Genomic DNA, 14,197 nt, shown 5'->3' with positions numbered 1-14,197 from the left:
CAGCAAGGGTTTTATATCTCAGTGGTGTCTGTTTCCAATGCCATATCCAATGTCTATTCCTTGTTAGCTGTAATCAGATCCAAAATCTCATTTTAAAAGTCTGCATCAGGCAGAGCAGCACCTTTTCTCGCAGTGTCACTGTGGAGTTCGTGAAACATGTTACACACTCCAAAGTCAAGGTGGTACTTCAGTTATTTCAAGAGGATGCACAAAAATAATAAAAAACCACAGATCCAGGTTACTGTAATTTCCCTGTGGGAAGCACAGAATAACCCCACAAGGCAGGGAACATCATCCCAGTGCTTCTTCCAGTACCTGGAACTCCTTCTTGACCCAGGCAGAAGGGAAGATGAGGTTACCTGCTCGACCTCTGCAACTATTTATAAAGCCCTACACAGAACAGGAGATGCTGCCACAGAACCTCACAATTCTGTGTGAAGCTGTATTTTAAATCCCCTCTGAAGAGAACAAGAAGTGTGTGCACATTTCACAATACGCATGCAGAAATAATGTCCTGCTGCTGCTTTTCAAGGAGCTGAGGAGAAATGGGGAAATATTTTTACCAACCCCCAGGACTTATAAGACCTGTACATATGTTCTCTGGACTGGCCATGCCCTTGAATTATAAGTACATTAAAACAGTATTAGAATTTCTCCCCATTTCACTGGAAGTCTCTCAGCATTTCATATTTTCAAAGCTCCAGTCATGGAGTCAAACAGTGATGAAATATTCTCAGTTTTCAGTATAATTACTGAATTATCTTGTGGAGGAAAGGTGAACAGCATGACCCATCTTGCACTGAAAAGCTCAAACTGGAGGGCAAATAAAATTATAATCAAAGCATACCTTGAAAGGCATCATTTTTAAAGTCAGACGTGATCTCCAGTAACTTGATTGCTGTTTTTTAAATGCTGAGGGTTCATCCTTCTACAGATGACAAGTCACTGAGCATTTCTTTAAAATGAGTCCTTGGGTGCAGAAATAAAGTGTTTTGCTCCCTCTGCTCAGGCTCAGAGCCAGGAGTCAGTGCTGGGCCACAGGAACCCTCCGCTCCTCTCCCCCTGAGGTGGTGACAGACCTTGGGCAGAGGAAATTCAACATCAATGGACGGAGGGAAAGCCAAAACCCTCCCTGGGAGATGACAGGGATGTGTTTTAATCAAACAAATTTCAGGCACAAGTGCAAACTTAAAAAGGTCAGTTCACTGCACTAGAAAAACCAAGTAAGTACATGAAGGAGAAATCTATACTGCTTCTACTCAGGGACTTGTTTTCCATTTCAGGAGGGAAGCAGGAAGGGGTAAAGGGAAAAGGAAAGGAAGGAGATGCAATATATGCAACTGCATTTTATCTTTTTCACTCTACTCTTGCCTATACACATAATTTTAGTAATTTTTAGTCCATCCCAAAGGTACTGCATTCTCCCAACAGCATTGCATGGCAGCTTTGAGATAGGCCCTTGTTTCACCCAGCTTTATCTCATTCCTTGATCTAACAGCTTCTCCAAAAACCAGTCAGATCTGCCAATGCAGCACTTGTGAAGGAAGAATAGAAAATACACTATTGCCTCATATAATTCCAGATACTTTTTCCCTTCTGATGCTTGGTTGTGTTATTTGCTAGGAGAATTAACCCTACTGTACAAAATCTGAGGACTGAACACAAAGAAAACTCACAACTGAAAATACACTGGAATTTTCTGTTGTTAATTTCTGCCATGATGGTTTATGAAGTGTGAAAAGCAGAGTTCACAGGGTGTGATGAGGTAAGTTTATAAGGGATGAAGAGAGTCAAATAAAACCCTGACAAACAGTTTACCAAGTCAGCTTAAACTTTTCCCCTTTCAGTAATGATTTCCAGCAATTTGCCATCACAGCTAGGTGGTGGTAGCACCCAAGTACATCATTTTACACCCTTCCTACTGCTGAAAGGAGCAGAAAGTGCTGCAAAGGCCCAGGAGGAGGTTCCCACCCCATGAACCAGCAGGCTGTACTTCCACCATTGTTCTAAAGCCACCGAAATCTGCAATTATAGAGCATTCCTCATGTGTCATTAAACCTGTCTCCACAGAATCCAGAGGGAAAGTGCGTGGTTAAATCCCTAAGTGGTACCACACTCTCTCAAAGGGTTGCTCTCCAGGAAGCAGGAGTTGTTCTGAAGCACATTGGTGCTAGAGCACAGGGAGCAGAGCTATTGATAACCCATGGAACCATTCATTCTGCACAAATACACTCCCTTCTGGCTCCTCTGCCTGCAAACTAACCTGGCTTTCTTTCTGAAGCCACACAAAACTCACCTTCACAGCAGCAGGTTTAAAGGCCTTCGCTGGAGCCCTTTGTGCCTGCAGCCAGTGCTGAGTGCTCGGGGCTCTGTGCTGGCAGGGCTCAGCACCAGGAGCAGGAGCAGCTGATTGCAGCTGCCATCCCTGCCCCTGCTGCCCCTGCTGCCCCTGCTGCCCCTGCTGCTCCTGCTGCCCCTGCTGCCCCTGCTGCCCCTGCTGCCCCTGCTGCCCCTGCTGCTCCTGCTGCCCCTGCTGCTCCTGCTGTCCCTGCTGCTCCTGCTGCTGCTCCTGCTGCTCCTGCTCCTGCTGCTCCTGCTGCCCCTGCTGCTGCTCCTGCTGCTCCTGCTGCCCCTGCTGCTCCTGCTGCCCCTGCTGCTCCTGCTGCCCCTGCTGCTCCTGCTGCTCCTGCTGCTCCTGCTGCTCCTGCTGCCCCTGCTGCTCCTGCTGCCCCTGCTGCTCCTGCTGCCCCTGCTGCTCCTGCTGCCCCTGCTGCTCCTGCTGCCCCTGCTGCTCCTGCTCCTGCTGCTCCTGCTGCCCCTGCTGCCCCTGCTGCTCCTGCTGCCCCTGCTGCTCCTGCTGCCCCTGCTGCCCCTGCTGCCCCTGCTGCTCCTGCTCCTGCTGCTCCTGCTGCCCCTGCTGCCCCTGCTGCTCCTGCTGCCCCTGCTGCTCCTGCTGCCCCTGCTGCCCCTGCTGCTCCTGCTGCCCCTGCTGCCCCTGCTGCCCCTCCTGCTGCTCCTGCTGCCCCTGCTGCTCCTGCTGCTCCTGCTGCTCCTCACAGGGTCCAGCAGGGCCTGAGCATTCCCAGGCCTGCCTTTGTGGGCCTTTCCTGGCTGTTCCCGTGGCAGCACAGTCAAGCACAAATTCCACTGCTCGCTGAATGCACACTGGCTTATCTGAAACTAATTCACAGCATTCGTAACTATTCTTGCTCTGACATTCCCCTGCCAAATGAGACATGAGAAATGAGGAAAATGAGAATCAAGGAGCTGAATTCAACAGCCCTGGAAGGGAAATCTTTATGTTCACAGTCCTGTGGCCAAGTGGCTCAAATCTTCTCTTGCCAATGATTCCAACTTGAGCACTGAACTGAGTAACAAATTCTCAGATGAATAAAGTTGTCTCCTGAAATTCATAAGCAGGCAAAGCCAAGACCAGGATTTACGTTGTCTGCACACCCAACAGCTGTGCAGATCCTGCAAATCCCACAATTCTTGCTAAAGGGACAATGACAGCAGCAGCCAAGCACCTTCTGTCTACCAGCACATATGGAATGGAGAGAACAGAACAAAAAAAAGGAGTTTTGCCTTTTGTCTGAATTTTGAGATTTGAAAGTGTCTTGGATATGTATCCTAAAGGAGCAAAGAGGTGATCCTCAGCCTAAAAAGCAAGAAAAGGGATTGGAAAAGGTCAGCACAAACAGGATCCATACAAAACAGAACACTGTATTCAGGCTCTTTTCGGCATCTGGAATTATTTGTGAGCAGCCACTCCTGAGAAGTTCCATGTGTGGTCAAGCACTGAAAAGGGAGAATGTGCTCAAACCCAGGGCCGTTTGCTGGAGAAAAGGTTTTTGTGTGATTCGTATGTCTCCAATGTTTGTTAACACTGGAGAGTGGAGAAAAGCTGTATTATTTCTGCAAGTCACCAGTCCTGCACACAACGGAAGAAACAACATCCCCACCAAAGTTCTACCACTCCAGAACTAAGGAAAAGCTTTTTTTGTCAACTGCAGAGACACCACTGGGAAACTGGGAGAAATTAATTTAAAAACGAGGCATGGACTTTGCACAGAAAGGGCAGTAAGCTGGGGCCATGTCCAGGGAGATCTAACACAGAGATTCAGACAGGTTTCCATGAAGTATGGGACAGAACTGTTATCACCTCAGCAAGGCTAAAAACACTGCATAATCAAAGCCAAGGAGCAGAACACAGCTTCAGAATCAATACTCAGCTCGAGTCTTGGTTCATTCTGTGCTGCTTATATATATGCATATATATATACACATATAAGCACACAGATACTGGGAGAGTTCTCCTTCTTCATTTTGGTTCTGCTTTAAGGAAAAAACTTCCTGTTTTGCACTCAGAAGCATGGATGTTTTTATAAGCAGGGGAAAATATAATTCAGGTGTCTATCTGCATTCTTAAACATGACCATGAAGTGTGTAATTTTAAAACAACAAACTTCATTAGAAACAGCAAACTTCTTTAGGATGAAGCTGGTAAGAAAAGCTAAGGCGAGGAGGTAAGGAAGTTCCAAGTGCTCCAGGACAACACTATGCCTGTACACCACATTAACTGGGAGGATACGGAAGGAACTGGTACATCTAACATGGCTTTTTCCCCACAAGAGGTGGGGAGCACACTTGTGGTGCTGGGAGCTGTCACAGCAGTTTTTCCAGTAGCATAATTATCTCTGTATGAAACTTGCTTCCATCTCCTGAGTCCAGCAGGGGGAAGGAGGGGGCGTTTGTCTTTTCTTTCCAATAATGAACCCCTGGCTGGCAGCCTCAGCAGCTTTGCTCTGTTTCCCAAACTCACGCTGGCTCCAAGGCTGCAGATGGAAGCTCAGCTCCTCCATCATCCCAGCAACCACATCCTAACATATCCCATAAAGAACAACTCTGGGCTTTGCCAGAGCAGGCCCCACACACGAGCAGCAGAGCTCTGACACTTTCACAGCTTCCCAGGGGGATTTGAGGATCAGATATGGAAGCGATCAGAGCCTTGTTAATCTTATTATATTGCTCCTGCAAAAAGCTATGAGCAACTATGGCATTACTAAACAAATTAGTATGTACATGAAAAAAGTCAACACGGTTTTGGTTAACCTTCTGGGCACTAACTTAATGGTTCTTTGCAACCACAAATAACAGGATTTAAGAATGACCATCCTCTGAAATTGGTATCTGGTGTGTGTTGGCCTTGTTTTCCCCACCGTTAATAGGGAACAGAGGTTCCAAGTTCATGAAAATCTGTGTTTTCATATGTGCCCAAAAGCAGTTCCCTTGGTACCACATGGAGCTGGAAAAGTCCCCTTAAAGGACGCTGTCATCACTGAGCATCAGATGAGACGCTGCAAGATGAAGACATCAGCGTAGTTTCCTCTTCTTGTTCTATTTTTCACAAGCCATGCCTTGTTTCTGGCTAAGCAAGTCCTCCAGCCAGTCTGCTCCACTCTTGGTGTTCCAAATGAGACCAATTTAACTGCAGAAAAGGCTCAGAACTGCTCCTACACTCTGGCTGTTCCCTGGGCTGACACCACCAAGAGTTGGTTTCACATTAGATTTTGCTTATGCAAAAGTGTGTTAAGAGGAGTCACTGCCTTTACCCTCACAGTTGAGTGCCAAAATATCCAACACCTGGTATCAAATCTGTTAGGTCAAAACCCACTTATTTCACCTGTAGCAAGGGGTTTGCTGGGTACTTGGTGCTATTCAAATTTCTGCTAAAGTAGAAAATCATGGGAAACATGAAAATCTTGTCCTGGTTGCTCTTCTCATCACTCCAAATTATGAGATTTGATCAGAAACCACAAAAAAAAAAAAAAAATAAAATTACCAAGTCATTAAGTGCTCTTTTTATTTACCTTTTGACTCTCAATTGCATGCACTTCACGTTGTGAGAAGCTTTCTCCCAGCACATCTTTATTAGAACATGAACATATTTTACAGAGCCACTGTAGGCATATGCACTTAGAATAGTTGGATATTTTATGTAAATAATATTTTAAAAAGCATGGCATACACTGGCCCAGCACATTTACCCTCCCAAGACAGAAACCAGTACAGTGACACTGCAAAGAGATGCAATGCACATTTACAAATGACATTTATCTCATACAGCAAGCAAAGCTATTCCACTAAAGTATCAGTAAGAGAAAATGCACAGAGAACAGCAGACTGAAAAGGCTTGGAAATATTGTATTTATTATTTCTGAAAAAGGTTTGTGTGATATCTTGTTATGTTACATTTCTAAAAGGACAAAGCCTTCAGTAATACACAAATGAAAACAAGCGGCCAGAGAACCAAGCCTCTTTGCACAGTTAAAATACTCCTTAAGGGCTGAAATCTCATCTGCTGCATTCCAGTCCTGAACAAGGTTTGGAGCACTAATTTATAAACCCTGGGGGGAAAATTTTGAGAAATCCTTGACTATTCAATAGCGCTGTGAGTAGGAAAATCTGTTTAACGCACAATGAAAGGGAGAAACCACAGCCCACTGGTGTTCATTAGTGTCACTTGGAACAGGGACATGCACACAGTGATCCGGAGCTGGCAGAGAGTTGCAGCCACAGAACTGCCCCTTCCAAGAGTGGTTAAATCCCACCAGGGCTGCACACTGCACTAAATCCATCTGCCAGGAGAAAGCAACCACCAGCAGCACTGCCCACGTTATCAGCTCTGTGTCCAGGAAAACATCAGCTCTCATTCCAGAAAAGCCACAGGATCCCCCAGCTAAAACTGCCCCGAGCTTGAACGGTCTGAAGCAAGAAACAAGAAGCTGACTTAAACTCTCATCAGTGCTTATGAACAAAGGCTTTCTGGTCTTTAACTTTGTGGGAAGTATCAGGTTAGAAGTCCTTCCCCAAGATGGATTAACTGGAGAATTTAGACCTTCAAGGAGCCTTGGATTGAACCTGGAGCAAGTCTGTAACCCAAGGAGCAGCAATGCTGGGTCACCTCTGGATGCTTCCAGAGTTAGTCAGGCATGGAACCTTCTGCCAGGAAGGGCAAGGCCCAACCCTTTATAAATGCAATAACCTGACACATATGATCCAACACATCCAGCCTGTTCCTGGGCATGCCTGGCTCTGCCCAGTACAGCCACTGGAACCAAGGGTGGCCTCTGCCACTACAAAGTTCCTCAGATCACACTGAAGAAAAACTGGAACAGATCTTTTAACAAGTATTGCACTTTTACTGCTGTTTTACCCAGAGGAGGAAGCAAACTAGATTAGGCATGGATTGCATAAGGAAAGACAACTGATGGAAAAACAGGTGTTACATCACCTCCAAGGTGTCTCCAGAGGTGCTGGGATAACTAATTCCACAATCACATTCTCAGAAGGAGTGAACTCAGGGTGCAAGAGAAGCTGGAATGCAAATGGTGCTTTAAAGCAAGATACAAAGCTCAAATTCCTACCCTCCCTCTCCTGTCATCCCCACTCTAAATCACAATGGATCTTCCCATCAGCCAAAGAAGCAGCTGGGAGTGTGAAATGAACCCAGGTGCTGAGGGTTATACTGCAGCTTCTTTCTGGATCCCCAATTCAGGCATGTTTGCAAGCTCCAGAAACAGTACACACAACCTCCTTCAACAAATACGCAAGAGCAAGCAGCTGAGTAGCTGCACAATTCCATCCTAAGGAGCTGGGTGGAATTATAAAAATGCCCACTCCTTCTCAGCCCCTGCCATACATCCTGTCACTATTCCCAATATCCAAAGAAACACACAAAAGGTGTACATCTGCCTGTTTTTCCTTTTTACATGAGAAGACACTGAAGCCTACCCTGCTCTGACTCAACAGCCAACGAGCTGCCTGCTTTGGTCTTTATCCTCACGATTTAGGATCCAAGCTCAGATCCTATCCCAGTTCTCCTGCCTTCTGTCCATCACATTCACCGTTTCAAACTCACCTTGTTTCTCCATTTCACCAGGGATTCTGTGGGGTATTTTCCCTCTTTTCTTCAGGCTGATAATTGAATGGAAGCTGGGAATAACATTCCTTTTTTCAACATAGGTGAAAACTAAGGGATTTAATTCCTTTTAATGACAACTATCAGGAGCAGAATATCAAAAGATTAAACTGTGGTCACTGACACCAGAGCATGAAGTTTTCATAAGTATCAAATAATAAAGAGAAACACGGTTCAACACAAAGAAAGATGAAACCAAAAAGCTCAACAAAGCGGGATTAAATTATTATTTCTGTATTTTTAGGATACATCACACAGGACACTGTTACACTGGTTGTTACAAAAAGACCTGGGGGAGCCAAGGACATGCTCACTAAGGGTCTGATAAAATTGTCCCCTCCTTGCATAAGACAAAATGCAGGTTTATTTTCCATGGAAAGCATCCGGGGGGGCAGAGCCTGGGAAAGCTGTGTGCCTGAGAGCTGGAGGGCATGCAGAGGTCAGGAGGAGAGGCAGCTCAGCTGTGAGCGGTGACACCCAAGTCATCCCAAGCTGCCTGTGCCGAGCACCAGTTCCGAATATCAATCCCCCAGCCTGGCTCAGAAGATGCTCCCCATCTCAGGAACATCCACAGCTCTGCCCCATCCTCCCAAGCACTGCTGTGGCATGAGCTCAGCACTGCTGCTTTCCGTCCCTCTTCCCTCCAGCCCCAAAGCCACTGTTATGGGTAGGGCAAGGACTATGCAGCCCTCCAGTGTGCCACTTGGAAAAGGGTATTTTTCCTCAAGAAAATCTGCATCAGCACAGCACATTCACTTTGACAGCAATAACCAGCAAACTCCCCGCATTCCAAGCATCCATCAGGAGCACTGGAGTGAGAGCAGGAAGTTAAAAATACTCCCATAATCCTGTTAAATGCAAGCTTTGCTTCTAAAGAACAATACCAATTTTATCTCTGTGCTGAAAGGCAGGACATGAGCAAGAGATCTGCCTTCAGAAAGCCAACCATAATAAGCTCATCCTGAGTTCTGTCATACTCTGGACTCTCAGCACAAGTGACAAAAGAAAAAAAAAAAAAGGATGCCACTGCCAGAACTAAAATCTATTTAATCTGCAGACTTCATGGATGGCAAGATCATTCTGAGGAAAACTGCACAGATTTCATCAAACCACTGCTAAACTTTATCTGTCTTCAGCCAGAAACCTCATACTGTATATACTGACATTGCCAGCTTCTCACAAATATCAGAGCTTTCATTCCTAAGGGAATTCCCACCAAACACAAATCCTATAGTTCCTATTTACAAAATCCCCTCTGGCAAGCATGTGGCTCTATCCTTAGGTAACAACATATTGCCAATATATTGCATTTTGTGCTTTTTCCATGACAAAGGAAGCTGGGGAGTGTAAAGCCTTCAGCATTAGCACACTAGACACAGTTAATTTTTTTTTCTTGTTTCCAATAATTGCCAACTACCTTCCTCAGAGTGCCCAAGTCAAACAACAAGCAGATATCCAGCAGCAACTTTCCTAAGGATAAATACTTCAAGGACAAAATAAAACACAGACAAATTCAAAGAAATTTTGCAGTACTAATGTGAGCTACTCTCCTTCAGTTTCTGTCAGTATAAGTGAGGTAGGAGGAGTCAGCATAAATTACCAAGACTTTGTTGATAATGTGTTAAACAGTGAAAAAAGAACCTACACTTCCAGCTTCTGGTACCTTGGTTCATACATAACTTCTGGTGTGGTAAAACTGCCTTGATCTGTAACCCAAGTAGGTGGTAACAGCAAATTTTAAATGATACTGGATCCATAGCTCCCTCCTTTTTTCCTCACCAGCAAATATTTATTCATTCCCAGCCCTGAAGTAGAAGATCCCAACTGAACTGCAGCAGCACCAAGCACACTTTCTATCAGGCACAGCACAAACTGGAGCCCAGGGTGAAGGAGATGTTTTGCCCTCATGATAATCAGCACTGCCTCATTCCACAAGAATTTTAACAACACACACATGATAACCTGGCCCTGCAGTACTACTGCTCCTAAACCCGTATCCCATCAACAAATCTTAGTTATCCATTAGAAAGGAAAAAAAATACACCCAGCACAGAGCCCTTGTGACTATTGCTGCTTTCAAAGTACACACTGTGTGCTCCTCTCTGCCATGCACAGGATACAGTACATTTTTAATAGGAAAAAAAGCATTTACTGGCATGCTAATAACCACATTCTACACACTTTACCCAAAAATGCCTCAAGAACTGCTGTCACAAAAAGGACTGGATGCAAAATTAGACTTTGTCTGCTTTCTCCATGCTGGTGAGAGCTACACAGCAGTAATGTGGCTGAACCAGGCAATTAACCTTTCTCCATTCAAACGCTCAACTATTTAAGACACACTGTCATTTACATGAATTTAAAAATACAGCAAATATTAAAATGAACTTGCATTTGCTGGGTGGAAACGCCACACTTGCCTTCCTTAATCGCGCTCTACATTTTTATTAGGCATAGGCGGCTGAGACCAGGTGTGAAACAATTCCATCCCTCGGAGATACGGCCTCAGCACGCCATTGCTGAGGGTCAGAATAAAGGAGGGGAAGGGAGGCTGGTCCCGGAGCAGGGTCCCGAGGCTGGGGCCGCCACTGACCTGTGCGATCCATCGAGGCCGCTCCCGGCTCCGGCGGTGCCCGCGGCGAGCGAGGCCAAGCGGCTGCCGGAGAAGGCGGCGGCGGCGCCGGTCCCTCCCTCCATGTTGCGTACTCGGCACACAGAGAGCCAGAGCACACACAGAGCACACACAGAGCACGCACACAGCCCCGGCAGCAGCGGGATGGAGCTGCTGGGGGAAGGCAGCGGCAGGGGCTGCTCCCCCGCCAGCCCCGCCGCGATGCTCCGGAGCCCCGGGTTTAAACCCCCAAAAACCCGTGCTTAGAAAGGAAAAGCACAATGCAGCTCGCGGGTCTGCGCTCCCACCCTGCCCTTCCTCAGCAGCACCGATTCATGTTTTCCTGAGGCTGCTGCAGGCATTTCAGCTGTAACCCTTTCCCAGCTGCAGGAGGAAAAGGCACCTCTTGTCCTGAGCATCTCCATCCCTGTCCTTCGGATTCAAGCAGGGATGTTTTCTCCTGCTTTGCATGGTCTCACTCCTAAATAACACTTAAACAAGTGACCAGTAAGGATCATATGAGCAGGAATTATTCCCAATTCTGCCAACTGGTTAACCTTGGATATATCACATTAATGTGTTTGCTGTTCTGCTTCCTCCTTTTGGAAAACAGGGTAATATTTACTGCATTCCCAGAGGAGACTTGCAAGCCTTAATTTATTTCTCTGTTTATGCAGCCCGTTTGAAAATGAACTGTGTAAAAACTGCTAATACAATTTCTAGTTCATACACCAAACCAGAAATGAGAAATAATTATTACAACCCAACTTTCAGATCCCATTAAAAGACTGAAATCCTTCACTGACCATCAGTGCAGGAGTGAGGATGATGAGCTCTCCATCCGAGGCACTGAGATCTAGCAAATAACAGGAAAGCCTGGATGATGGATGACCCTCAGTCCTGGCTTGGCCATCAGCTTGTTGTGTGACCTTCATCAAGTCATTTTAATCTTTCTGTATCGGTACAGAATGCAGAGCTGTTCTCACTTCTGTGAAACGGCCCAAGCTTTTCTGTATTGTTATCACTGCTACTCCTGCCTGAAGTTCAAAAGTACAAACTAGAATTTGTAGCAATGCTGGATAGTGTCTGGCTGCAGCCCATGGAAACTCCATGTGGAATCTAAAGGTTTTGCACATAGCTCCTTTCAACTCAGTAGGATGCTGAGGGTTATCAGTGGAGTGAAGATTTTGAGGGGGTGAAATTCTGTATGCTTTTTGGACACAGCAAGACACCGAGTGCAGAAAGACAGAAATATTTCCAAAACAACACCTTTTTGTTTAAAATTCAACAGAAGAGGTTGCACAACCCCAAATTATACACAACAGTCTGTATAACTGTTCTTTTTTAGTCTGTAATGGTTGGATCAGTGCTGCTTGCTAAACGCTGTATAACCAAGTGACAATAACCCCGTTCATCAGCCCTGATGCCTAAGGACACAGCCAGGCCAAGCATGAGCTCAGCACTTACAGGAGACAGAGAAGATTCAAGCTTGGCAAAGTTGAGCAAAGTCAAACAGGTTATACCCGTTCTGTGCCTAGAAAGCTTAATGATCCTTTCCAAATCCCTCTTTCCCAATGCAAATTTTAATTTGTTTCACCAAAACAGACATGCAGGAATGGGATAACCTAAAGATAGAAAAATTTAATAGGAAATAACATGTCCATTTAGGAAAAAAAAGCTGTTTTCATTTTGCATCAGTGGCTGCTGGGCTGCAGGAGCTGTTTAAACACCCTTCCTGCCCCTGGACACCTCATTTGCAGCTCCCAGGGACAACAGACCAAGGGATACTGGGTGGATTCATCCCAGGGATTGTAAACCTCAACTGGTCGGCTTGACCTCTCTGACTTGAGTGGGAAGTTAATTCAAATTCCAAGACAGGAGAAAACAGAAGCACACTGAGAAGTGAAGGATTTGCATGAAGTGATGGGAACAGAGCCAGGGCAGAGGTCCCCAATGGTCCAAGACCCCAAAGCACCAACAGAATGAGAACACAAGGTGAGAAACCCTGTGGAAATTCTCCACCCAGGTGTGCTACAATAAAATACTGCACCCTAAGGTGAACAGATAGAAGATAAAAGTTCTGCTTAAAGGAGTGAGGCTAAAACCCAGTTCCACAACTCCTAGTGAACAGTGTTCAATCAAGCTGAATAAAACAGAACCAAAGCAAAACCAAAGCTGTCATGTCAAAAATTGATAAAGCATAAAAGCACAGCAGACACTATCCACACCGTATCTGCTACAGCTTAAGGTCTACTGCCCTGCTCAGAGGAGTAGAAATAGCTCTGGGGAAAAATTAGGGAAATTACCTTCATTACAGCTCCAGGAGACTCCCAACTACCTGGAACCTATGACAAGTGAGAGAAGGTGCATTTCAGTGCAGAGAGATTGAGCACACGCAATCCTTACACAGGCAGGTGTTGGGGGCACAGCAGAGGATTGTGCCGTGCTGCTGCTTCCATGTTCCATGCTGAGATCCCACCTGCAGCTCCTCCTGCCAGCTCTCACCCAGGGCTACCTGTTCTCCTGCACTTTAGCTCCAAACCCTCCAAGGCCAGAGCCTCCCTTGCTCTTTATTTGTACATTTTTCAGTGCAGCACAGTCTTTTTCCAAGGTCAGGGCTCAGGACTGTAGAGCTAAACAGTAATAAGGATTTTGTTTCACAGCTAACTAGAATTCACCAGTTATTAGGAATACCGCTGTGCGTGTCCAAGAGTCACATTTAAAAAGGTCTTTGATGTCTCTTAGACATCCAAGCTCAAAACTGCTGTGGTTTGATGTAACAGGTTTCCTGCACATGAGCTGGGTTCTTTCTGCTGGAGGTAAGTTTTGACAGTAATGGATCATTTTTCTAATGCAGACAAGATCTCTCTCCAGTCAGCTTTGCTTTCCCTCTATTTAGGGCTTGAATTATCACAATAACAAAACAAAATTAAACATGTGACTCAAATTGTGGGGTTGTTGCTGTTTTTTCAATTAGAGCAGAGCAGAGAGGTATCAATAACTGCAAACTCTAATTTGCTATTAAATTAGAAACTGTCTTGGAAACATTTAATCTCTTAATCCTTGGAGTAACAAGGGGTGGCTCAGAATCAAATTCAAAACAAATCTCCAACCTGGAAAGCTGCTCTATGACATGGTTGCACCCATGACCAATTTACTTAACTTCAGGTTGATAGAGCTAACACAGATAATTTGATTACATAATGATTCACCTTTCTACCACCTAAATAAATTTTGAAAAGCTGCAACAGAAACTCCTGTTTCAGACAATTCTCTCCTAACATAAATTTCTGTCAACCACTTAAGGAACAGGATTATGCAATTCTTTATGACTTCTCACCTCTGCCAGTACTTTCCTTCCGTGTTTGATAGTTTCTCTCACTTTAAACACTATTCCATTTAAGAGCACAAAAGCGCCAAGCAAGAGAGGGTTTCAAATGTAACTTCTTTGATTTCTTGAGGTTATCTAGGCAGAGAGAGACCAAGGATGCTGCAAGTTTTCTCCTTGCTCTTTGCATAATTTTTAATTAAATTAAAAATGGATTGCCATTAATAACGTACACATGGTAAGACGGTATAAGATTGCTTTTGTTTCCAAAAGTAAA

General features: G+C 45.2%; 1 protein-coding gene across 2 annotated transcripts in view; it reads right to left on the bottom strand.

The window, feature by feature from the left end:
* The window catches only part of ARHGAP32 (Rho GTPase activating protein 32), a 243,552-nt gene that overhangs the window by 165,817 nt on the left and 63,538 nt on the right, over window positions 1-14,197 (bottom strand). Inside the window, exon 1 of one of the 2 annotated variants that reach the window (XM_058856944.1) lies at window positions 10,575-10,663. The exons of the other annotated variant lie outside the window; for it this stretch is intronic. The gene's annotated coding sequence lies outside the window, so the exon portion shown is untranslated. Of the gene's footprint in view, window positions 1-10,574; window positions 10,664-14,197 lie in introns of those variants that run through there. 2 annotated transcript variants of the gene reach the window in all.

The sequence above is a fragment of the Poecile atricapillus genome, chromosome 25, assembly GCF_030490865.1.
Source record: "Poecile atricapillus isolate bPoeAtr1 chromosome 25, bPoeAtr1.hap1, whole genome shotgun sequence".
In the NCBI taxonomy this organism is placed as follows: Eukaryota; Metazoa; Chordata; class Aves; order Passeriformes; family Paridae; genus Poecile; species Poecile atricapillus.
Note: the sequence above shows the minus strand (reverse complement) of the source record. Positions and strands in the feature narration are given on the sequence as shown.